Genomic DNA, 23,906 nt, shown 5'->3' with positions numbered 1-23,906 from the left:
CTCTTCACTACCAAGAGCAATGAGTGAAGAACTCTTTGTATGTGGTGTGATTAAGAGTACTGTAGCCATGAAGGGAAATACCATATCACTGGGATACAGAAACTGATATTTTATATGAATTTGAGAGCTAGGCTTGCTTTCAAACCTTTTCAAATTTGAAATCCAGCTTGAGAAGTTACCAAAGTTCATGGCAGGGAGGCAGAGCCCCTGCTAGGATTAATCAGTGATGCTGACTGATTTCTAAGGCATCAAATGATAACCAGACACCCTAGAAATATCTTATGACTGGTCATTTCATTACATGCCACATTCAGAGCGTGTTCATTTCAAAATGTATGTACCAGTCTGTCACATAGGCCAGTTATCACAAAGTACCTGTTATTTTCTGCTCATATTCCTATGTTTTATATTCACTGTGTGTTACTGTCAGGGGCACACCAAATTTTCTAAGTCAATATCATTTTTGCACCTCACTGTTAAAATGCTGTTTACTTCCAGTTTCAGATAATATATGAAGTTGTTAATGGAGGCATAATATTAACTGCTTTTGTTTCTGAATATTCACTGTATTATCTCCCCACACACATTCTAGTTTAGTCCTATTTATTATTGTGATTTTTATAATCCAGACAATTTAGACTGGGAGTAGAATTTTAAAAGGTACGCTATCAAATAGATTGCAAAATAATTAACTCTGTAATGTGTTCCATAGAGCTATACTATGCCTATAATAGGCATACATAAATTCATTTTGATATATCATGCTTAGCACAGAGGTAAGTGGGCATGTAATTAGCTCATTTATTTCATGTTTCTTCATCTAGTAATATTGTGGGTTTTTTTAAACAATCAAGTTATTCCAGCACAATTTAATTTAAACCTAGTGTATGATTTACTGCACCGGATCTTGTGATTCTGTGAAGGCATAGAAATTCCTCCTACTCCTCCACATCAGCCCCCCTAATACCTGCCCTATTTCAGCAGGTGGAAAGAAGCCACATGGCATACTACTTTCAAAGTCAGACTAAGCAAAGCCCTGGAATGTGCAGATGCATGATTAACCCTTTGCTGTTGAGAGGATATATTAGTTGATTTAAAGGAATCACTGTGCTTCCTTTTGCAAATCTCTATTTAAACAGAGAAACGGGAGCCTTCTACTAAATTCATTGGATTTTGGCTTAAATCTTGCGATGACATGAAAATACATATTCATTTGTAAGCTATCATGCAGATTTGTTTTTTCAGGATGACCTATTCTCTTCTTCCACAAGGATTTGTTTCTTTACCTGTTCCTATTTCCTTTTACTCTGCCGTGCTATAGAACATCACTGTCCTGTGAGCAACAGGGAAGTATTTTCTGATTCAGGACCCAGAACCTGGACCAAATGGTCCAGATATGGAGAGGGGAGAAAACAAAAGACAATCCATTTATGAGGCACTTTAAAAGATTAAGTCTGTACAGGCTGAAGCTACATTTGCTCTTTGTTGCTCCTAATCTCTCTCTCTCTCACTTTGTTGCTCCTAATCACACACACACACACACACACACAATTCCTTTTGCTCCATACCAAAGCTGCTCCTGAGAGTTCAGATTTTCATAGGCCAAGTTGATATTTTGGCCAAAGACACCTTGGATATGTGTTGGACATTAAAATGGAACATAAAGCCAAACTACAGAAGCTAGTTGTGCTCCCACTCTCTCCAAATGGATGTTACAAACGTATCTGCACCTGCCTGATTTGGCTGGATAGCTGTGTACATCGTCTGAAATGCAGAATGACCAGTCTGCCTTGAAGGCCAGGGATCCTTCATAGTCATCTTAGCTGGTTGCTTTTCTGTGCCCAAGGAACTTGGCAGGTTGCAGAAAATCCTGTCACATGTGATTCTCAGCATATGAACAGAGTACCTGCACTTTAGAAATCTAGTTAAGCCATTGTGCCTGTGCAGTTCAGGAAACCCTAGCATGTCCCCAGGAGTATGAAGTTGCATGGAAGGACTCTCCCTTACAATGTGGCAGAGACCTTAGCTACGTATTCCAGAGGAGCTCAGCAGGAATGTTTGAGAGAAAAGGACCAGTCAACATTAATCAGCTGGCAGAACTGAGCTCTCATGAACACTTAAAATACAAATAGTAAAACTACTGCTGCATACATTTGCATTGTTTGAGAAAACGTGTGTCTTACACTGCAAATGCTATCTGCCTTAGACAGTAATGTCAATGTTATTTTAGTTACTGCCTGCAGAAATCAGCTTAATCCACAATGTAGTTGAAGACAGGGTATCAAAACTGGTCTGTGTAATCAAGGATGTCATTTTGTCTTGTGTCTTTAAAAAAATTAATGCAAAACCCCCTCTTTGTTGGTATGTAAAAAATATGTTGGTGGTGATGTTTCATATTATATTCTGTTCCTGTAACAGACAGCTGCTCAAGAATCCTTTCTTTTCCAGTGAGAGGTATAAAGGCTGTCTTTCTTATTACAGTTTCAAAATCAAACTTCAAGAGGTTAGAAATCTCATAGTTTATTTTTCTGGTGCTAGCCAACTTTTCATTCCTATATTGCAATACAAAACTTCGATGCACATGGCACACTTGTTTCCCCCCCGCCCCGAGGACTCTCACATCATTCTGTGTTCTGTGAGATCCATAAGAAAAAATGTGATTTGTTTGTTTGCGCTTGCCTCACCCCTGGCAGAAGCTGTATGGCATCTAGTGAATTAAGCATAAGATTACATATCTCCGGGATAAAAACCAGAAAGGATGGTGTCAGTTAAGGTGGTACAATGCCATCCTGAAAAATAATATAAAACCCACTGTCACCAAATGTTTGGCATCTGTGGCTGATCCTCTAGACATCCCAGGTGTCCAGTTAGGGCATGAGCATATCAACTGTGCGGAACTGCAGGGAAGCCACAGCTGAACTTACTGTTGCTGAAACCTATACTTTGAAAATGCAAATCTATGCTTTGAAAAAAACCTGCACCATCTGAGACAATTAGGTGCTCCGATGTTAAACTGTTTAGTTCATTTCTGTAAGTATGGGTAATACTTCTGCATTCCATTGACTTCACAGGAGATGGCCCACAAATAACTTAATAATTCCTTCTTTTAGGTAGCGTCTGACAAGATCACAGTAAATAAAGTACAGGTCACACATGGGAAATTGCTTTTTAATGAGCAATCTCAATCCTCTAAACTGAATGAAACAGAAATCAAGTATATGATGTTGTAATCAGAGACCATACTATAGTGTATATACAGAAAGAACCAAATGAGAATTGAAAAGGCAACTACTTCACCTGTAATTTAAAGCCTTGACTTTGCCACCTCACAACTTCATTCCAATATACTTTTAGCATACATATATGTATGCTAAAATTACTTCTTTCCTAACTGATACAACATTATTCTCTTTTAAAGAACAGCTGTGGGTACACATGTAGACTATAAAAACCAGAGAAACATCATGATTCTCCTTCATTATTTAGAAAAGTAAAAAATTATTACTTGTAATTAATCCATTAATTTATTAAGGAGAGATTACTGCCATCTTTTCTTTTTAAATGTGATAGCCTTCATGTGTCTGCTAAATACACGGGAATACATATAACAATGCTGGCCATTTGGACAATATTCAATGTAGATATATAGCATTACGAATTGATTCAGCAAATGAAGTCTTCTCCTGACAAAGACCATCCTTCAGAAGCTGAAATCACTGGTGACAGGAATAGAAATTCAGTCACAACCTGGAGAACAGCTCTTCTCCCACTTTAAGCAAAGGGATGAGCACTGTAGCTGGCTGCTACCTAGAACCTTTCCTCTTTTCAAATATAACTTTATAGTTACAAAAGTGTTTTCTCTTTTACATTAGGGAAGAAAGATGACAGTGTAGTTGCCCAAATCACAGCAGTTAAAGACATGAAAGGACACCAGGGTATCTTGCTAGTAAAGTATTATGAAGGTTTGATTGTGTCTTAAAGACATGTGTCTATGCATAAAAGCAGCAGGAAATATAGTCCATTTTGCTGGCCCCTCTGCGTTGTGACTACAGGCACAGCAGTGGAGAGAACCGACCACGTGCTCCATATACCTGCATAAAAGAAGGAGACATTTTTCAGGTTGGCACTAAGTCCCTGTGTGTCAGCCAACAGATGTGGCCAGATTTATGATGGAGAGTGTGCTAAACTTACAAGAAAGCTGGAATAAATTACTCTGTTGTTCAGACAACTGAGAAACAGCAAAACAGTTGTGTTCAAGTCACATTTTTCTCCTGGTGTTTCTCCCGAAATGATACAAGTTATAAACTCTCCATTACCAAGTTGACGAGTTTGTCATTAATTCCATTGAAGCTCAAAGATATAAACTAAGTCCATGAATATTAACCTTCTCTGCCTGAGAGCCATGTACTTAAATATTTTGTCTCTTCTATAAACCAGAAGCTCTTTTTATGTCAAGAACCTTACTTCTACATCAAAACTGTTCCTATTACTCTCTGCATCTGCCAGACTTCAGAATAAGCTAATATAGAGTTTTAGTGATGCAAAAGAGTTAAACAGTGACTTCCCAATAAAAAGGAGCAATGCATAAACCCTTTCCTTTTCCTAAAACTATCATAAGTAATTTACAGTATTTAATACTTGGCATAAAGGTTTTATTTTCTAGTGACTGGGATTAGTCAACTTTCATTAGGATAACAGCCTAGAATATACCGCATACAGATTTTAGCATTATTAAGCAACAATAATGGTTAATAAGGACTTTAAGCAGATCTCTTCTTTCTCTGAGAACATGAAAATTAAAGCTGAATCTTTCTCTATGGATCTCTTCAGATTATTGACTTCTGGCATGTCTCCCTGCTTCCCAGGAGTATGGGTTTTTGGAAAGGGGAAGAAGGTTTTCCTTGTGGAAAGCTTGATGTTGCTGTTGCTAGTCTTTGGAGTTGAGTGGATGAGTTTCCAAACAATTAAACACTTCTGCATCTAGTAATGAAAAACACTCTTACTTCCAAAATGTGTTCACAGTTCTAGGAGTACTGTACTCACAGTTTCACAGAAGGAAGGCATAATGTGGTACGTTATCGAGCTCCTTTTCACACAGCCTTTTGTGACATAAACCCTCTATGTCCAGCAGTCACGCATATTACAACTTGCCCAGGCACTCAGTTGTTCAAGAATTATACCCATTTTGTTCTTGGAGATTTACTTGAGCAACACCAGTCTTCTTGGCTGGCTTAGCGCAGGTTTCTGAGAAATTCTCTGTGTGTTGAATTCATTGGTTGTCATGTCATTTTTTTTCTGGGGGAAAAAAAACAGCATTCAGGCATAAAGATTCTATGCTATAGGATATGACATGCACAGATATATTTAGGACAAAGGCCATTTTATTTCGTTGAATATGGAGGCTTGGTCTTTTTTCAGCCACAAACTTAATCTTGTTTTCTAATTTTTCCTCTAAGTGAACATTATCTTTTTGCTGGTTGTTTTAAGCTTGAATTCCACTTTGAAATACCCTCTAGTATAGTCTGTTTTGTACTCTCAGAGTCAAGGCTCGGTCTTTATCCTCATTAGAGGATAAAAGAAGCTGATTAATTCCCAAGTGGGTAGTCACAAAATGAGTCATCCCAGGACTATTTTTGCTGAGTGTCAAAAATTAACATCTTCAGATCAAAAGAAGGGCAACTCTGTTGTGATCTACCTCTGCTACCAAACTACTTGCCTGAATGAAGACAACTTTTCAATTTAGCCACAAGTTTGCAACAAAACCTGATCCTTAGAGCAAGATCTAATCTGGTTTGATTATTCTATATAGAGTCTCTAATTCTAGAGGAGATTTCTCACAGACTTGTTTTTCCAGCTTTTCCAGTATTTTTTCCACATTTTGCGAATAAGTTGTAAAGCTTTCCAATCCTGACTTTTATCTCAGCTGAACACTCCAACTTTCCATGTTTTCTTTGAAATTCAGTAAATTAGTTGATGAGATTTCTATGTTTTCCACCATGTGTATGATTGTCATAAGGCTTACAGAAAAAAAAAATATTTATATTATAAGTTGGTTAGAGAGATAGCAATCACATGCTGAACACTAATGTCTTCCTTAAAGTAAATAAAATATAAAATAAAAATTCTTCAGAGCAAGTTGTATTGGACATTCATTTGGCCTACCTTGCTTCTCTGAATTTAAGTTCCAAACTGTAGAATGTCTCTTAGCCTCCAAACTACCCAAAATGTAACTTCCATTCCTACTTTCCTGCTTCCTCTTCATTCAGTACCCACATGTGGATTCAGTGGGTTCCCCAAAACTAATTTAGAGTAAACTATTCATTCAGGAAGCTTAAACCTAACTCTCTCCTCTTTACCTTCTTGATGTACACAATTGTCATCTGTAGGCAATGGAATGACCAAATTTATGAGTAATTTCGTAGTAAGCAACTAGAATAAATACTTCTTCCACATGCCTAATAGGCACATTCATGCTTCTCTTTAAAATGGCTTCATGGCTGGACATTCTTTGGATTCCTTCTAATTAGTTGAAGATTTTGTCAATGCATGTCAAATATTTGTCATAAATCAGGTTTTTGCCTCATTTTAGGTGAACAAGGAAGTCTGTACTTCAGCAGCTGAGAACAAAGTTTTCAAGGACATGCCAAAGAACTGCTTCTGATTTATAAAAGGAAGGAGGATTTTATGAAAATTAACTTTGAGATATACTTTATAATGTATAAAGTCCACCAGTTTTAATTCATGTCAGCAATTTTTGACTGATACTTCAGAACAGTTATTTTGACATATTAACTCAGCATATTCTGATGCATTATGAAAAAAAGAACATTTTCACTTGGCTGTTTTAGAAAGCCTGAGCAAGAATAACAATAAAAAAGTGAATACGATTTTTTTTTAGTTGCTGAATGGAAAATGATATGTAAATTAAAACTTTCCATAGACATTCTTTGAAATGTTTACACTTTTATCTTTGTGTTTTCAGTAACTGAAAAGCTGATAGTTTAGTTAAACATCATACACAGAATAACTCTAAATATTATCTATAAAAAAGTTTGAATTTAGGATTAGATAGGTAATTAGGTAAATTGCTCTTAAACCAGTGATTATATATACACCATGTCTTAAATATGAAAAAGCAAATAAAATCTGATTGGCTTATTGTAGGCCAATGTTATATATGTTCCAGAGATATTATATATGTTTCAGAGATAATGTCACAAACTTCTTGGGCTCAACAGGTTTTTAAACTGATACTTTAAATACCACTAATTTTCATTCATCAGGATTTTTTTTTTCATATATGAGGGCTTTATACTAGCCTAACTGTAAAGATGCAGCTTAAAGTAATAAAAATTACCTTCTACTTAAATTGAATATTAACATGCACAGAAGTTTTTTTATGTCTAAATCAACATCTAGGCTTATGTGATCATTCTGTTGAATGAATAGTACTATGAATCAAGCTACTAAAACTGCTGTGCTTGATTTGATTTTCTTGAAGTCTAGACCTGGGTATTTCTGGTCTATACAAAAACTGCCATCGGTCCTGTATTTAAAAAAAAAAGGTAAGGAGTGAAAATGGTATTGACCTTTGATTTCTTATCACACTGAGCACAAAACTATGGTAGCATCAGAAACAGTTCAGGGGGAGGAGGAGAATAGATACCAGTATTCTGTAAGAAAAAAGGAACAGATTTTCTCCCCTTAGACCAAAGACAACTACCATCTGCACCGCCGCTTTTGAAGAATCTCACCTACATGTCTGTCACACCCAAAGCCTGTGTCAGGCTGACATCTGTGTCAGGGTAGTTGTGTCAAGGAAAAAAAAAAAAAAAAAAAAATCAGGAATTAAACCCAGAAATTTAAATATGAAGGGAACCTTGAACTTACAACTAAGATGGTTAAGCTACAGAAATAGAAAATGGACTAGGCAAAGAAAACACTAGTTCTAAATACAGTGCTACCTTTCTAAAATCCAGAAAAATCTCAGTTTTAATATTGTAAGTGTTATTTATGGAGGGAGATAGCTAGTTGAAAAATCTTATCATGAAAGAAATTAGCTGCCATAGCAACAGGACTAAAATTAAATACAAATTTATTTTAGTGATGGAAATTCTTTAACAATCTATCAGTGATGATTAATCTATGCTTGCTTTTCCTGATATTCATCAATAAAAAAAGATTTTCTTTCCAGTCTGCCAATAGTCATGCACACTATGCTCTTTAACTTGCTGAATATATAATCTTGGAATAAAAATAAAGTTGATTTAACAATAAAAATAAAGTTTATCTATGTCACTTAGAAAGGTTTTGATTTGACAGTATAGTGAGGCTGTCTTCTCAGTGAGATAGGTTCTACCAACCTCTTTTCAAATCCATTTTTACAGTTCTTTATCTTTCTGGAAACACTGTGATGTTGTTACAGAGAACTTTAACTTCAGTAATGCATGACCCTTCTGCTTACCTTAAGAATTGCACGCAAACTTTATATCTTTTTCCCCTCGAGCACTTCAGAGGTATCCAGGGTCTGTCTAATTTTTGAGACAACAGATCAGAAGTCTACACGTGCCCGTTCAAATCTCTATTGAATTGGTGGTAACTTTCAGGATCATGATGCCCTGGTGTATAATTGCAATTCAATTCCTGATGCTGGACAGCATATGAATCATGATGTGAGAGGGGTTAGGCAAGAAGATTAAGCATGAGAATCGGGAATACTCTCTTAGAATATCCCTACTGAGGGAATTCATAGGTCTTTAAAGTAACACCAACCAAAACCAGCTAGTATCAACCGTGCAGCACAGCATGAATGTGGAGGTATCCATGTAGGTTCCCAAACAAGGCTTTTTTCAACCAGGGTGATGCCAAAACTGAAAATAGGTGCTTTTCAGCAAAGCTAATGAGCTTGCAAGCAGCATCACAACCATGCAGCTTGACCATTTATAGTCATTTTCAACTTGGAGATCTCTACCCAGCTTTCTCTTGTGAAGAGTGCCTGTGAATGCCCAGCACACAGATTCAACATGGAGCCCATGGAGTCAGGGTGTCAGGGGAAAAAAAAAAAAAAGGCAGTAGCTAAAGCTAATATTAAAATGTTCTCATGTCCACCTGATTATGTCTGTCTCACAACTGCAATGTAATTTAGGCAGTTCAAAAGCCTGGGCCGTATTTCAGCCTGTGCAAGCGGATTGTAGTGCCACTCCAAACATCTGCGCTGCGGTAATGCAAAAGCTGTGCTCTTAGCATGTTCCTCCAGCCTTCATCCTTGGCTCCACTCTCCGTTGGTGTGCCGGAGCCTAGAAGGGGTTCTCCAGGGAGCAGTCTGCAGCTGTCTTGCAGACATCCTATGCCAAGGCAATTTTCTTTCAACAGGAAGCAGGCTTTGAGAATACCTTATGCATCTTCAACCTTCTACTTGGTAGAACGATACTGGAACAGACTTGGGGATATTACTCAGCCACTCTAATAGCACTGTTTTCCTTAATACTGTACTAAAGGGTAACATTTTAGCACTGACTTGGAAAGATGATGGATATATATTGAACTGCCAGTGCTATTTCCTCTGCCGTTTTCTCTCTAAATGTACTTTCCAGGCATTGGCTTTTGCTATAGGTTGACAGATTGGAAGAGATTATAGCATTGAGTATAGAGACCGAAGGATATCCCCGATGAATGACATCCTGGATGTAGTATGACTATATATAACTACTAAATTAATTACTGGAAAGTGGATGTTTTTTCTTTATTTCTGCTGCAACAATGGTTATATAGAGAGTAATAATCAGGAAAGGACATAGTAAAAATCACAGATTACTTGAACAGCTTCTCTAATATTTTTCTATTTTCTCTTCCATGTTAAGACAAAATACTGTGGAGTAAATCAATTATCAAGAGGCTTAAAAGCTATCAATGATATGACTAGACTAGAGTGCAAAGTCATGGGTGTAACCCATACCACACAATGGAACATTATACGGGGACCCCTGAGTAGGGACAGCCAAGCTAATGTGATATTTCATTACCTCACTAAAATATTAATGATCTTGCCTAATAGAATATCTTTACAGGTACATCTTTCTTTTACAAATAGACTGATTATCATTCTTGGTTTTGTAGAAAAAGTGTGAAGTGATTGGCTTGGTCTTTCCCTCTCCTCCACAGTTTTAATTCCTGTGTTTTTCCTGTTGCAATACCCAAGACCATTCCCTAGCTTCTTAAGCTGCTATAGCTTCTAAATTGAAGAGATTACAAGAGAGCATACAACATTTGCACATACTGAAGTGGGTATATTTCATGTTATTTAGGAAGCAACAAAAGCATGGCCACCTTTTTATAAAACAAAAAATCAAAGTACTTCTTTCTAGCGTGAATAACACTGACGTACCCATTATGATTTACCCATTTAATCTAATGCTTGTGAAAAACCCTGCCTTGTTCTAGTTTAGTATTAGTTTCACGGAAAGCTAGTTTACTAGCTATTCACTGTCTTCAAGTGATACACTTGTGAGGGATTCCTCTGCATATACCCCGAATGAGGGCTAAGAGTGACAGAAGCATTTCAGTGTTTATATTTTTGAAAGTAGTTTTCCACATTTTTCGTGCTGATAATCCAAGCCAAATATCACATGGCTGTTAGGACTGATTTATTTTTTCCCTCCTTGCCACCATTGTGGGTATTATTCAAGAAAGTAAAAGCAAAATTCTGTGATGCAGTTTTCTTGCACCTGTCCCCTTTCTATAGCGTTTCCTTCCGAGAGAGAGGAAATTTTACGAGGTCATGGCTTTTGCTTTGAGTCCAGGAGGAAACGTCATTCCAGCTTTTCTGGAAATACATTCAGGGCAGACTGAACAAGCTGGGCTAAAAAATGTTAGGAAATATGTTTTTCCTGTCCTAAGAAAATGAACCAAACAGTGTCCTCCAAATACTCCATGTGGAGGCTGGAACTAGAAGTACTGTTGAATGGGATGCACTGTGAGTAGCAATATTTAGGCCTTCGGTCTATTTTTGGATATTGGTCACTGATAACGATAGACTGTGAGCTCAGATTGGTGCTGCAGGTTGCCAAGTAGTATTCTTTGGTGCCACTAGGCTGTGATGGTTTTTGCATTACACTTAAAAGCACTGCTGCGAGAGACACTACACTGCTGGCTAGTAGTGGGATTTCTGCAAATACTGGTTCAGAAATGGAGCAAGCTGCAAAATGCCTCCAAGCATGCCAGCACTATAAAGTATTTGATTTCCCTGCCTCCCTGGCTCCCCATTCCTCCCTGAAATCCTACTTCACCTCTAATAACAGGAGTATACACACTTCACGTATGTATCTGAATTTCCAGCTGCTCCTAGCGCATGCTTTCTGTGCAACAGTCCTGGATGCCAAGAGATTCTAGGGGCAGGGACATAACACTACTCCTACCCATTCCCAGGTCTCTTCCCCATCTTCCTCCCTGCAAACAAGCAAAAAAATAGCTGCTCATTTTCAGGGAAGATGGTCCCTGTACCTTTTACGGAAAGCACTAAAGATAAAAACGCTTTGGCCACAGCAGTGAGAGAAGAGTGCAGGAGCCGGTGTTGTGCTCCTGCACCACAGACTGCTGCGGCTACCCAGATGTCTCCCTGTACTATCTCACCTCCTCTTTCTCAGAACTTGTACTGGAACATCTCTGATTAGCACAGTGCTGTCAGGACAGTCTGGAGAGAATAAATGTTGACTCCCTCCTTTTGAAGTGAGCCTCCAACTAGCAGGGTTTCTCACCAGCTTACCCAGATAACAAAACTGTCGCTTATCCCCAGCGTCCCAAGCTACTTCTCATAGGTTTATTTTGCCTGTGCCCTCCAACAGAGCAGCCTCTTTAAGCTCTGTGGAGAAGCTGCCCAGCCTCAGAGCTGGGCAGGGGTTTCCAGCCTTCCTGCGCAGCTCCGGTTTTTGGTGGAAGAGCCTGGGTCGCGCAGGGAGCGCTGCGGGGTGGCAGTGCCGCTGCCACCGCTGCCTCCCACCCAGGCCAGACGCCGACTGCAGGGCAGCAGCCTCCTTCCCGCTCCGCGGTGGTCAGCACAAGGCAGCATGTCATTTTAGGACACCAGATGCTCATTTTTTTAAGACGACTTATCTGACCGCCACTCTCATCTACTGGTTTTGGGGGTTTTTTTCCTCCTTTGTCTGTTTTGGCCGCATAATGACTCTGTTTACACAGATTTAAAACCAAGGTCGGTTGTCCTCAGTTATTCAGGCAATGGAACAATAAGATTAATTCACAAGAAAAAAAAGAGGATCCAGTTCACCTCCTGCGAGCAACCCCTGCGCCACGCAGTAATAATGGCTGAGCTCAAATTTAGAGGGGTCAGTAACAAAACTACAGCATGAACATGGCCCTCACGGGCTGGGGACATCTCGCCTCCTTCAAGCTGCAGCAATGCACGCCCAGGAGGGCAGCTCACCGGCAACAGGGACCGCGCTGCCTCCAGCCGGAGCCACCGCTGCTGCCCCGTGCCCCGGCTCCCCGGCTGCCAGCGTCCGGCAGAGCCTCTGCGGTGACTCGTACCGAAATCCCTGAAGATTCAGGCTTTACCTGTTATAGAGGACACACCGGTGCGGGCGGTAGCGTTTGCTTTCCAAGACCAGAAAAAAACTTCAAAGCCTCTGGGAACATCCCATGTAAAAGTTGGGTAAATAGTTGTTGGTTTGGGACTTCTTTTATGACATACCATAAAAGAAAATAGCATCAGTGAGAGATGCTGCAATTTTATATGATGCAACAAAGAGCAATTTATTACTTTGTGAAACGTAACATTGCCTTTTTATCTGACAGTGTGTTCGTCGCATCAACGGTGGGTCGTTTTACAGAGCATTTTATGGTGACTGTAGAGCTCGTGCTGCGTAGGACAGACACCGTTCCCGCCCTGTTGTTGCCTTTCCAGTTTTTCCAACCTTTTTATGGAGGAAAGTAAAGGTATTAGGGAAGAGGAGAAACACCATTTCTGCCCATCCTGTCAATTCAAGCCATGTCATTTTCAAAAATGTCAATATTTCCACTGTGTTAGAAGTGTTTTTCCTTTTTCTTTTTTTCCTGTTACAGTTTTATCTTCATAAATTCAGAGATATATTTTAATCTCTGTAGTTAACCCTACATGTTTTCCACTCGTGCAGTTCTGCATAGTCGAAATGCATAAAAGCTTCAAGCCATAGCTTGTGTGAAAATTATTCCTCACTTGCATCTTAATTTCTGAGGAATTTGGGATTCCTCCTGCAATAGTTATTGACATCAAATCCAAACAGTAAATGCAGCTTGAAACTGCCTCATCCAAACAATCACAAGGGCCTAGATATGTTATAAATGGTAGGGAAAGTAGAAATGATACAAACAAAAGGAGTGTTAGGCTCAATCATTTCTTCATTTTAGCCTGACTTGCAGGAACTGCATACAGTCCAAAACCAAAGAAAATCTTGCATTTATTTTCTATTCCGGGCTTAATATTCTTTCTTAAAAAGCAAGACAAAGTAAATTTATTTTAATCACTGGCCTTACATACAATAGAAGGGTATACATTCATTAATAAAGCCCATCACAATTATAATCCCATTTAAAAATTTTAGTCAGGGAATGAAGCTTATAACAGGTTTTCTAGCTGGGAATCTTAGAGCTCCTGGTGATACTGAGATAATGTCCTGGAGTAAAGGTACGTGGTGCATGTTCCTTGTGGTAAGCTCAGCACTGTGAAAGGCTGCCAGCCCATTTTGGAAATAGTCTGGCAAATACATTCTTCTCTTCTGGATTTAGAACAATTTACTCCACTTTTGCTTTTTTTTTAATTGTTGTTCTGCATTGTATGAATGCCAGATATGAATGTTGCCTGAAAGGTTAATCTAACTTGACTTGATCCATGTTTTTCTTAAAGCTGCCTTCCTTTCCGTCTGTTTTGGACAGCTAGCAGACAGGAGTAAGCAAATACTTCCGCTTATGGAAAAGTTACTTTTATGGCTACTTACAGTCTCCGATACAGTGAGTCAAGTATTCAAGACCTGATAGCGCAACATAACCGATCTGGTGCATGCTGTTCTGGGATGAACATTCCTCATTTTCCCTGTCTGTCCTGTCTCCTGTCGTGAAGAAGTCATTAAGATGGACTGATAATGACCGAATACAGTGGTGGGCTACATTCTGCATTTAAGAATTGAGTCCCATTGAATTCTTGTCCTTTCTCTTATGAAATCTTTATTTATAAACACAAGTACAGCATCAAAAGAAAGAAGAAAGAATCTCCCAAACCACTCCCAAAACTCAAGGCCTGACATTAAGCCTGCCTACTGAGTAATAGGAAGTGTCATTTCAAATCCCCATATTGGGAGGAGGAGTTATGAATAGCTTCATAATATAGTTTCAAGATGAGAGAAAAACTTTTCGTTATTTAAACCAGATGAAATTAAAAAAAATCTGCTCAACTGTAGCTGCATACTTTATGCTAGTTTTTCTTACCCACATGGAGTAGGAAGGAGAAAATAAATGCCAGTTGTTATTCATCATATGCCTTAGATAGTTTAGTATGTGTTTACTTGTAAGTTCAGAGCTGATCGGGATGCATGCTTGCTCTGACAGGCATGCTGCTTGCTCTTTTTGTCAGCAGAGCTAATAGAAATATCTTTTTAATTTTACCACCTGTGCAAACCTTACCACAGATGTAAAACAAAACTTATGCAAGAACATTTTTAGGGCTTTATTAGGCCCACTGAGCCAAAAGGCTGTTCTTGGTGTGAAACAGGGGCAAGTTCAACAAGAGAAGCCCCCTTGGAGCTCAGAAGCATAAATAAAGAGAACAGAGGAGAACTGATGTGTGAGATCAGGGCCCAAGTCTGCAGTGGCACACTGTATTTTATTTCAGTAATTGCTGAAAGCAGGACAACATGGACCAAGTGAATATCCACAGGACAACTTAATTCACTTTTGCACTCTGTGAAAAACCTTAACTTGACTTGCATCCATTTACTTGCTTAATTTTGGAATATTGGGCCAGATCCAGCTGAGATCTTGGCACATCACATCATGCTGCCGGGATGTAATAAATAACGAGGATGCAAGTCCTGAGCAAAACCATTTCTCATCATGCTCTGTATATGCATAAAAGCAGAGCTGGGGGCCAAGCCTATGGAAAAAAATATATCTATCTTTTGCTTCCAAACTCCTGCTTCCTTCTGCTACCCTTACTAATGGCTCAAACTTTCAACTTCAGAGAGTTCTACTAATCTATGAAACCTTTCTGCCAGGTTTTTCCTATTTTCTAGGTATTCTTGAAGTTTTCTTTCTACATTTGCTCAGATTTGCTTCAAACAATGCCATGGGGGGAAGGGATGGTCAAAACAAAGCTCAAGAAAGAAGAGCCAATACTATGCAAGTGCTGGCTTTCAAAGAACTACATGGCTTAAAATAAGTGGAAAGATCCTGAGCAGAACATGATCCCAGTATGAGTGCAAGAAACTGGATCATTTGACACTGATAACCTGTGACTTTGCAAGTTCTAAGCATAAGTCAGGCCATTAAACAGTGCTATAAAATGGTTAAATGTGAAAGATTGCTGTGAGTAATACAGCATTACAGAGGATATTATAAAAAAATAAAGTTTTCCAGACCAAAAAAGGAATAGCACGAAAAGTGGCATGTTGTAGACAGTTGGCCATAAAGCTCTCAGAAGTAGTTGCATGAAGAAGAGAGGAATGCAAAGAGAGTCAAATAGGAAATATTCTTCCTTTGTGGAGGAGACAGTGCTAGCTAGCCACATACGTTTTAATACTGAACACTTCAATCAGCTCCAAAACACTATCCTCACTATGAAATAACAAGCTAGATGGGCCTCTGGAAAGCAGCGTGGCAAATTTAGCATGTTCAAAAATATGCTTAGGAACTTTGTAACACAAACCTGCTGGCAGATCCTTAAAAATGTCAGCCGCTTTGTGGGAAAAAAAAAAAAAAGGTCTAAAGTCTCCTCGATGACTTGCAGCATTGGGCCTGATAACAAAGCATTGCATTCGTAAAGATACACGCGTCTTTAAAGCCATGCCTCAGAAGTGTTTCCAAATCATGCAGCTAACTAACCTCCCTTAATTTTAGGGCAAATAGGTATTTATTATTACTAGATTTCTTTACAGGATTTTGATTGTCTCCACAGCCCATAGCAATATTAATTCCTTCCAAACCAAAATAATTTCATTTCCATTTCCATCAAGGCCCTTGGGTCCTTTCTAGAGGAAACATATTTTTATGTTTTGGCTTGTCTATGGATATTTATGTATTATTTTAGGGCAGAGGTTTTATTGGAGGCATTGGAGATGGAAAGGACTTAGTCATTTAGGACTGACTTAGTCACAGGCATGGTCTTGCAATCCAGCCCATTATCAAGTGACCTTGGTTCTTGCTGTATTTCCCCATGTTGCTGTCTCCTGGCACTCATAATTGGGAAGTTCTCCTGAGATTTACTATGGAGTCTCCTTTATAATCCTTTTCCTTCTGTCCTTTGACAATGACTGTTTGTCCCTTACTGTCTTCTGCATGGTTTCATCTTTGAAAAATGTTATTTTACATATTCAACTTCACTTCTGCTTTTCCTGATAGATGTATTAACAGTGTGACACCTTCCCTCTATGGACAGATTGCTGTTTGGGAAGCAATACTAAACGGTACCCGCTGGTGTTACAGTTTTCGTGTAGCTGTCTGAGACTCTATTATGCAATGAGGATACCTATGTCTTACAGGGAGTAGGGAAGACTGTGGCCTTCGGTATTGTATATGAGAAGTTTCTTTTTATATAAACAGGTAAATTCAGAGGGAATCATTCCAAGATCTCAATGGTTTTTCTCTTTATTTCTCTTTAAGGAATGCAAAATGCCATCAAGTCTTTAAAATTTGGGTACTAAAGTCTTACAGTTATCTAATGGTCTGGAATTAGCGGTGTGGAAAGAGAATCATTAACAAACAGTTTGTAATTGCTGACTGGTGCATGTTTTCCAAAATGTGGGCTACAACTGGAGCTTGACCCTGCCTGAGTCATCAGGATAGCACTGAAACACTAGTGCTAAAAAGCAGCATGATGTACCAGTAAGCAGTAATACAAAATCTGTCTCCACACCGGTGATGTTTACAGACTTAAGAAGTTTTAAAGATAACTACTCACTGTGAACGGCACGTGGGCCTTTCACTCTGTCTCTTTTGCCTCTTGGTTGCATATTTTGGCAACCCCCAAAGCCTTTATTGATAGATCTGAGAATGAAAGTCCAAAATTAATCCATTCAGAATTGAAACCACAGTGAACAGTAACCTATTGGTCCAGTCAAGCAAACTGTTTGCCTTTTGTTGTCTATTGTTTTAGAAAAAGGCTATAGCTTTTTAAAGTGCAATTTGATTTTACCATGGCAGGCTTTGATGATTTTAAAATGTATTTCAGAGACTGAATAAATGGTCTATGCTAATAGCTTAATTGATTAGCTGACAGATAACTGAACAGTTTTAGTTTCGTGTTTATCAATTAATCCTTTTCCATTAGCTTTTCAAGTGTGGTATGTGTTCAATTTGTTCTTTTTTGCACATATGTTTTAAAAATCCCTGCCATATTTTCCTTCCAAATGAGATAATTACTTCAGGATGTCTTTACTTCTCTCTTGTTATTTTTGCTGGAAACAGTGAAAATATACTTAAACAGCTCCTTGGCAGCCATATATATCATACTGACCCAATTTATAGCATCTGCCTTGCAACAGTGTGTACCATAATTTGCCAAACATTCTGTAACTGCAAAATAATAAGAAAATAATAGTGGAGTGTTCCTACCCTTTCATGCTCTCTATTCTGTATCCCACATGTCCCACAGAGCCTACATAATGAAATGTTTTGTTTGATAGGTTGTTGAGTCAGCACGGAGAAACAGAGTCAAATCCATGATGGAAGTATTCATTGAGCAATGCTCATGGCTCCCCAGGCCAAGGTTCCTGCATCAGCTGTTAAACATACAGTGCTGTATCTGTTATTAAAGCAAGCTGTTGAAGAGTGGTGATTAACTAGCGAAGTTTAATGGCAGGACAGAATATCCTTCCACAGACATGAAAAACAAAAGAGCAATAGAAAACAAATGCATAAAATGGTACCTAAATTCTTTGAATTATGTTTTGCTTTGAGAGATGTACACGTCGCTTTCCTCTGATTTTTACCACACTGCAATTAACACTAGGGGGTTTTTTGGACTTCTGAACCTGTATTTGAGAACAGCAAGGGTCCAATTCAATTCAGTATACTCAGATTACTATATAGATAGCACTTACCCAGCCTTCTTCTAAAGCCTTACTGTGCATTTTGGAACATTAAAATAATAAATGGGTGAAGTATTCACTGAACTGTAAAATTTTCTCTTTTCTCTTCTTAGCTCCAGCTCTGGAAGCTTAATGTCAAATGAATTAGTACGTTTCTTTCTGACAGCTATAGATAGAATACTTCCTTTTCTTCCTCCTCTGTTTCTCTTATGTCTTCCCTGAGAGAGTTTGACAAGATTTTATTCTGAAATCTGCAGAACAAAACTGAAGAATTAGACCCTATTGGTTTCTGAAAGCTGAGCCCTTCGTCTTCTCAGCTGCTAGATTTGTTTTGTGCCTTTTTTTCCTAGTATAGCTTCCTCCTCAACAAGTTTCTGTGATTTTTTCCAATACAAAAATGCGTTAGCCAGATTCTCGATTTTCTTCATTTCCCTAGACATTCTGCAGCATGGCTATTTTTGCTGGGCATGTTAAAAATAATGTTCTGTATAGCCTCAAACAGGAATGATCTAGTTGAAGCCTCAGATTAATTCTTTGGAGGGTATCACTTGTCCTTAATTTTGAGTCATACTCTCACTGCATAATTTATGAGAACCAGCTATCTGGAAGAAATAGTGAGATGTAAAAACTGTAATAGATAGGAAAAATTCAACAGCAGAAAGTCTTTTCAATGGGCAAGCTGTGGGGTAGGCAAGCCTAATGATACCTTAGCTTTCTTATTCGATAGATACCTATGTTTTGAGAGAGAGATGAGTTGCAAGAGGTGAAGCAAAGTATGACAGAAGCCCTGAGCCTGCCAGTAGGAAAAATCTTCGGTTCCAGTGCCAATCTCTTGCACACGTCCCAATAATAGCCACATCATTGAAGAAGGTGCAGAAAACATCCTTGAGGCTGAAGCCGGCCCAAGGTTGCCCCTCTCACTATGATGATGAGTGCCATCACTTATGGGCTGTAGAAGCATGGTTAACCAACATTGCTCTTTGCTCCCCCATATCTTGCATTCCTTCTTGAAGCGGTGTCACTGTGAAACAAGAGAGGTAAAAGAGCTTTACCCCCTCTGGCTTAGGAGGGTATTCAACTGGTGTCTCCTGCACCCTGCATCTGATTCCTTGGGCTCCGTGCTAAAGGCACGTTGCTCCCTCACCACCACCAAGATGCTCATACGAGATGGAATGCTTTCAGGCAAAGTGCTCGATTTCCCAGATGGCTTGTGTCTGCCTGCCATTTGCATATGCCCTAAAAAATAATCTGTTTTCTTTTCAAGGGGTCCTATATACACCGTAGCTTATACAACCATATACGCTTGAATGTTAGACCTACAATTTTCAAATGGATATATCAGATTCCCTATGATTTTTATTTAATAGGAAACATTTTGCTATCCAAACTGTATCAAAGCTTCACAACACATGTTTAGCAACTTGAACAGTCAAATAGGACATAAAATGCTTGTATAATCTTAATGGTTTTGGTATCCTAAGTTAGCTGAGTCATAACAGGTGTGGAGAGGTCAGACCAGTAGGGCCATTAAATCAAAGTTTAATCATCAGGTTTCCCTGAATACACAGAAAACAACATAACATTTTAAGCCGTGGACCTGGGCCTAAATAAATATACTTTACTTTTTCTGCATGAGTTGGATCTGCAGCTGAGTAGCTTGCCACAGAAGCCAAAATAGGGTGGGAGAAGTTGGCGTCTTGTAACTCTCCCACCCACACTGCATCTCCTCTCTGCCCTAAAATTGTCCACAGAATGGTCTGGCACCTCACATAATCAGGAACTGTGAAGTGAAGAAGGACATATATAATGCTTTTTATTAGCAGCATATTTTTTTCTCTGTTCTTCAGATTTTGTTTCTATGCACCGCTGTGTCTTAGAAGTCCCAGAACTGCACCAGGTCGAGTGCTTTTATGGGTGTTGCTTTGTGTCTCCTCAGTCTTTGGAGGAATGTAAGTAGATCAGTCAAGAATAGGTAAAAGGAGGTAAATAATGAGTTTCCCCCACACAGATACGTGGTCATGCCCATCAAACATACACCATCTGATAAATGATGAGGAAACGGATTCATCATTATATGACAATCAGAACAGGGAAATGGATTTCTGCAGTGCTAAGGTGCTGAAGTATTTTGAAACCAGTTTTATTCCATTAAAGAGAGCAAGTATTGAAGCTATAACAGATGACTGAAACCACCCTTTAAAACCATGGCTTTAAAATCACTGCTTACTAAGTGGAACATCATATAACTGCTTGGTGAGGATGGATTAAGCATGCAGAATGTGTTACATACATTCTCAAAAAATAAAAACAGTTAAAAAACCGCACTTCCCATAATGTAATTTTAAAATTTCAGTTAATTAGAAATATACTGTTTTAGTACTTAAAGAAAAACTTTCTTACTAGTTATCACACGGAAATGCTCTGCACTGAGACTACAGAAATAATACAATACTTCTGAAAACGAATAGAACCTGCAAATTGACATGAATATATCCTACAGCATACAGTAAGTATTATAAAAAAAACTAGTGAACACTGCTACGAACATTGAGTCATGTCCCACTATAGTTTTGCTTTGGAAGTAATGAGCACCCATAGCTATTAGTGCCTTTGCCTTTAAAGCTGAAGACTCACTACTCTCAGACTACAATTACTTCTGCTGTATACCTGTGAGGTTTGAGACTGGCAGAAGCCCTTGGCTAACAGATATCCTTGCAGTCTATGGTGCACTGCAGTTGCATTTAGAGTCGGTATCAGTCATCAAGCATTTAGACACGACACAAACAAAAGGACATTTTTGGCTGTATTTCTGTGAATACCTCACTGAGCTGTGAGAGTTTGTTTACGGAGTTGCTCAGCAGCTTCACTTTCCATTGACTTCAGTTGCTGGCTCTTCAGGTCCTTAGTTTACAAAGGGAGGAGTGATGGAAAAGACAGTACGTACACTATTTCAAGAGTTATACTGCTAGATTTTTGTAATATTTAGATCCATTCAGAACAGGTGTTTCAGTCCTTTTCTAAACATTTCACTTGAAAAGACTACTATATATACTTAGTAAAAGCAAAGAAAATTAGAAGCCTTTTAGGATTTTCAAAGCAGCTGAGCCAGTTCTGTGTCCAGCATCCACTGAAATTTATTGGGATTTGACTGTTAATTCCCCTAAACTTTACTGAAAGTACCAGCTTTGTGTGCAGCTATGGAAAAACTGAAGTCATTACTATTAGCCATGCCATCATCTTAACACACAATTAAAATAAAAAAGGCAGGCCAAATGCCACAAAATTGCTCAGAAAAGAAGGGAACTCTGCATGCAGGGAGCTTACATGGTTGGGAGTAAGGTAAGGAAAAAAAAAGTCAGGTCCTAAGGAAGACGAGGGTATTTTAGCATTGTCTGAACCATTTTGCACTAGAATGAAATACAGAAAATTCTAAAGAGTTTGATTTGGAGGAATTAGTCTGTAATAGGACCTATTTTGTAATGATCATCTGTATGAACTTTTGCCACATTGCAATTAATTATCAGCCACACCAATACTTTATGACCAAAATCTTGTACACGTGAATAATTCTGCTATTGTCAACAGGAGCATTATTTATGCATGTGTCTAAAAATCTTATCATTTACTTCTGCATTTCACTCTCAACAACTTTCATTTTTACCATAGTGTCATGAAACTGGTAAAACATTTTATCCCAAATGAAACAGCATAAAATCATAATAGATATGGTAAAAAGTATTTTTTTAATTTCAAATTTTTCTTCAATTTTTCTTCAAATCTTTCTTCAAATTTTTCTAAACTCTGAGGCTACAGATACTTAGGAGTATTCTGGACATCCTTAGGGATAGAAACTTCATATTAGAAGTGGACCTTAGAGAATGAGATGTCATTTTTTTCTGAAATAAAAAGCCAGAGTTAGTCCAAGTTCGGTGAATGTTTCGAGGATACATAAGAGTGAACACAATCAGAAATGCTGCAGTGGAAATAGAAAACATGAAATACATGAGTTTCCAGGAGCTGAAGTTAACTTTTTTTTAGGCAGAGAAATTGTACCCAAAAACCTGGATCAAACTGGAATATTTCGGATTCCACTCTCTGTTTCATGAATTAACATTGCCTAGTTAATATCAACTTTGGCCTTCTTGGATAAACATGAAGATCTACCCCAGCCCCAGCGCTAGAACTATCAGGAACGTGTTTTACGTGAGGGAGAAAGAGGTGCCAAATTACGTTGCTACTAATTTAAAGACATTCATGTATTCTTTTAAAGTGGGTGTCATAGTAGGGAATCTTTTGCTGCTCTTGAAAGTAAGTGTGTGATAATGCAATATTTTACTATCAGATGTGAAGATTAAATAAAATGGAGACAGTAAGGTAATGGTGAGACGCCTGGCAATATTTATGAACCCCAAACTGTACGGCCCTGATCTCTCAGACCTTACTCAGCAGAAATTCTGAACTTGTGCTTTTCATCATGTGCTTCATAGGAATAATAGGGTTTGCACATTAAGTCACTTAGAGATTTATTTACCTACAAGAAAGCCTCCTACTTCCCAGACTCATGCTGAATCATCTAGAATCTAAACGATCTCCAAAATCACTCCTCATTTGGTACTTTAAACCAAGGCATAGCACTTTATAGATTAAGGGTTTCCCAGGGTACATAAGCACAGGGAGGCAATAGTCTAACCCTGCCATAAAAGACTTACAGGAGCAGTTACAAACATCTGTAAGGGTAGTTTGCATGAACTGTTGCTCTCTGAAGTCCCTAGAGTTCATTCAATCCAGAACATGAATGATTTGGAGTCTTAAATGCCTACTATTTCTGTGTATTTGCACATAATATATGTTTTAACGAAAAGCAAAACCAGAAAAAAATGGGTCATTTATTTACAAAACATTCATGAATTTGTTTTCACCATTTTTTGGCCAATTCGACTTTTAAGCTTAAAGACTATAAAACATCAGTTTCCCAAGTGTGAAATCATAATAATTACTTAAGAGTACCTGCAGCCTTCATCTAAACTTGACCACTCTTCACAGGGCCAGTTGCCGAATTATGTGAAAAATTTCTGTGGTATAAGAGAATTATTATGATTTATATTTTTGTTCATTTGGGACAGGAACAAAGTTTGCACTTAAAGAGAGTTGGAAACATATCATAGAAGAAAAGAACATCATTTTTATGGGATGCCATAAAGATTGCTTTTGATTGGACATCTTCTGCTTGCATTCACTTTTATTGAACCATGCAAACTTTACATCTGCCTGGTATTCAGTAAGTGAGTCTCTCTGTAGGGATGGGACACTCAGGTACCTTTTTTGAAAGTTCTGTTTCAAAACTTGGTTTTCGCTTCAAACATGACACAGAATAGGTGAAATACTGTAGCTGTGATTCAACCAGGACCCATAAGATAACAACATAACAGAAAGTGGGCATTTATTAAGAAATAGAGTTAATGTGCTGGTTACTGAATCGTTAATTTAAAGTAAGCACAGGCTGGTGTTTGTAGCAACTGGAAAAGCAGATCTTTTTTGGGCTAATCTCATCCCATCCATTTACAAAAAAATAGAAGATATTCTGAATGCTAGGGCAGATTTCGAGGCAGATTGCAAACT

At 38.4% G+C, this 23,906-nt stretch overlaps 1 long non-coding RNA gene across 1 annotated transcript; it reads right to left on the bottom strand.

Annotated features, from left to right (window-relative positions):
- Window positions 1-8,385: 8,385 nt before the first annotated feature.
- Window positions 8,386-19,679, bottom strand: LOC142414555 (uncharacterized). The gene is made up of 3 exons (XR_012777110.1): window positions 18,300-19,679; window positions 17,159-17,244; window positions 8,386-8,531 (listed from the first exon to the last, which is right to left on the bottom strand). It is a non-coding gene; the product is annotated as an uncharacterized LOC142414555 (long non-coding RNA).
- Between the last annotated feature and the right edge of the window lie 4,227 nt (window positions 19,680-23,906).

Source organism: Mycteria americana, chromosome 9 (assembly GCF_035582795.1).
Source record: "Mycteria americana isolate JAX WOST 10 ecotype Jacksonville Zoo and Gardens chromosome 9, USCA_MyAme_1.0, whole genome shotgun sequence".
NCBI classification, from domain to species: Eukaryota; Metazoa; Chordata; class Aves; order Ciconiiformes; family Ciconiidae; genus Mycteria; species Mycteria americana.
Note: the sequence above shows the minus strand (reverse complement) of the source record. Positions and strands in the feature narration are given on the sequence as shown.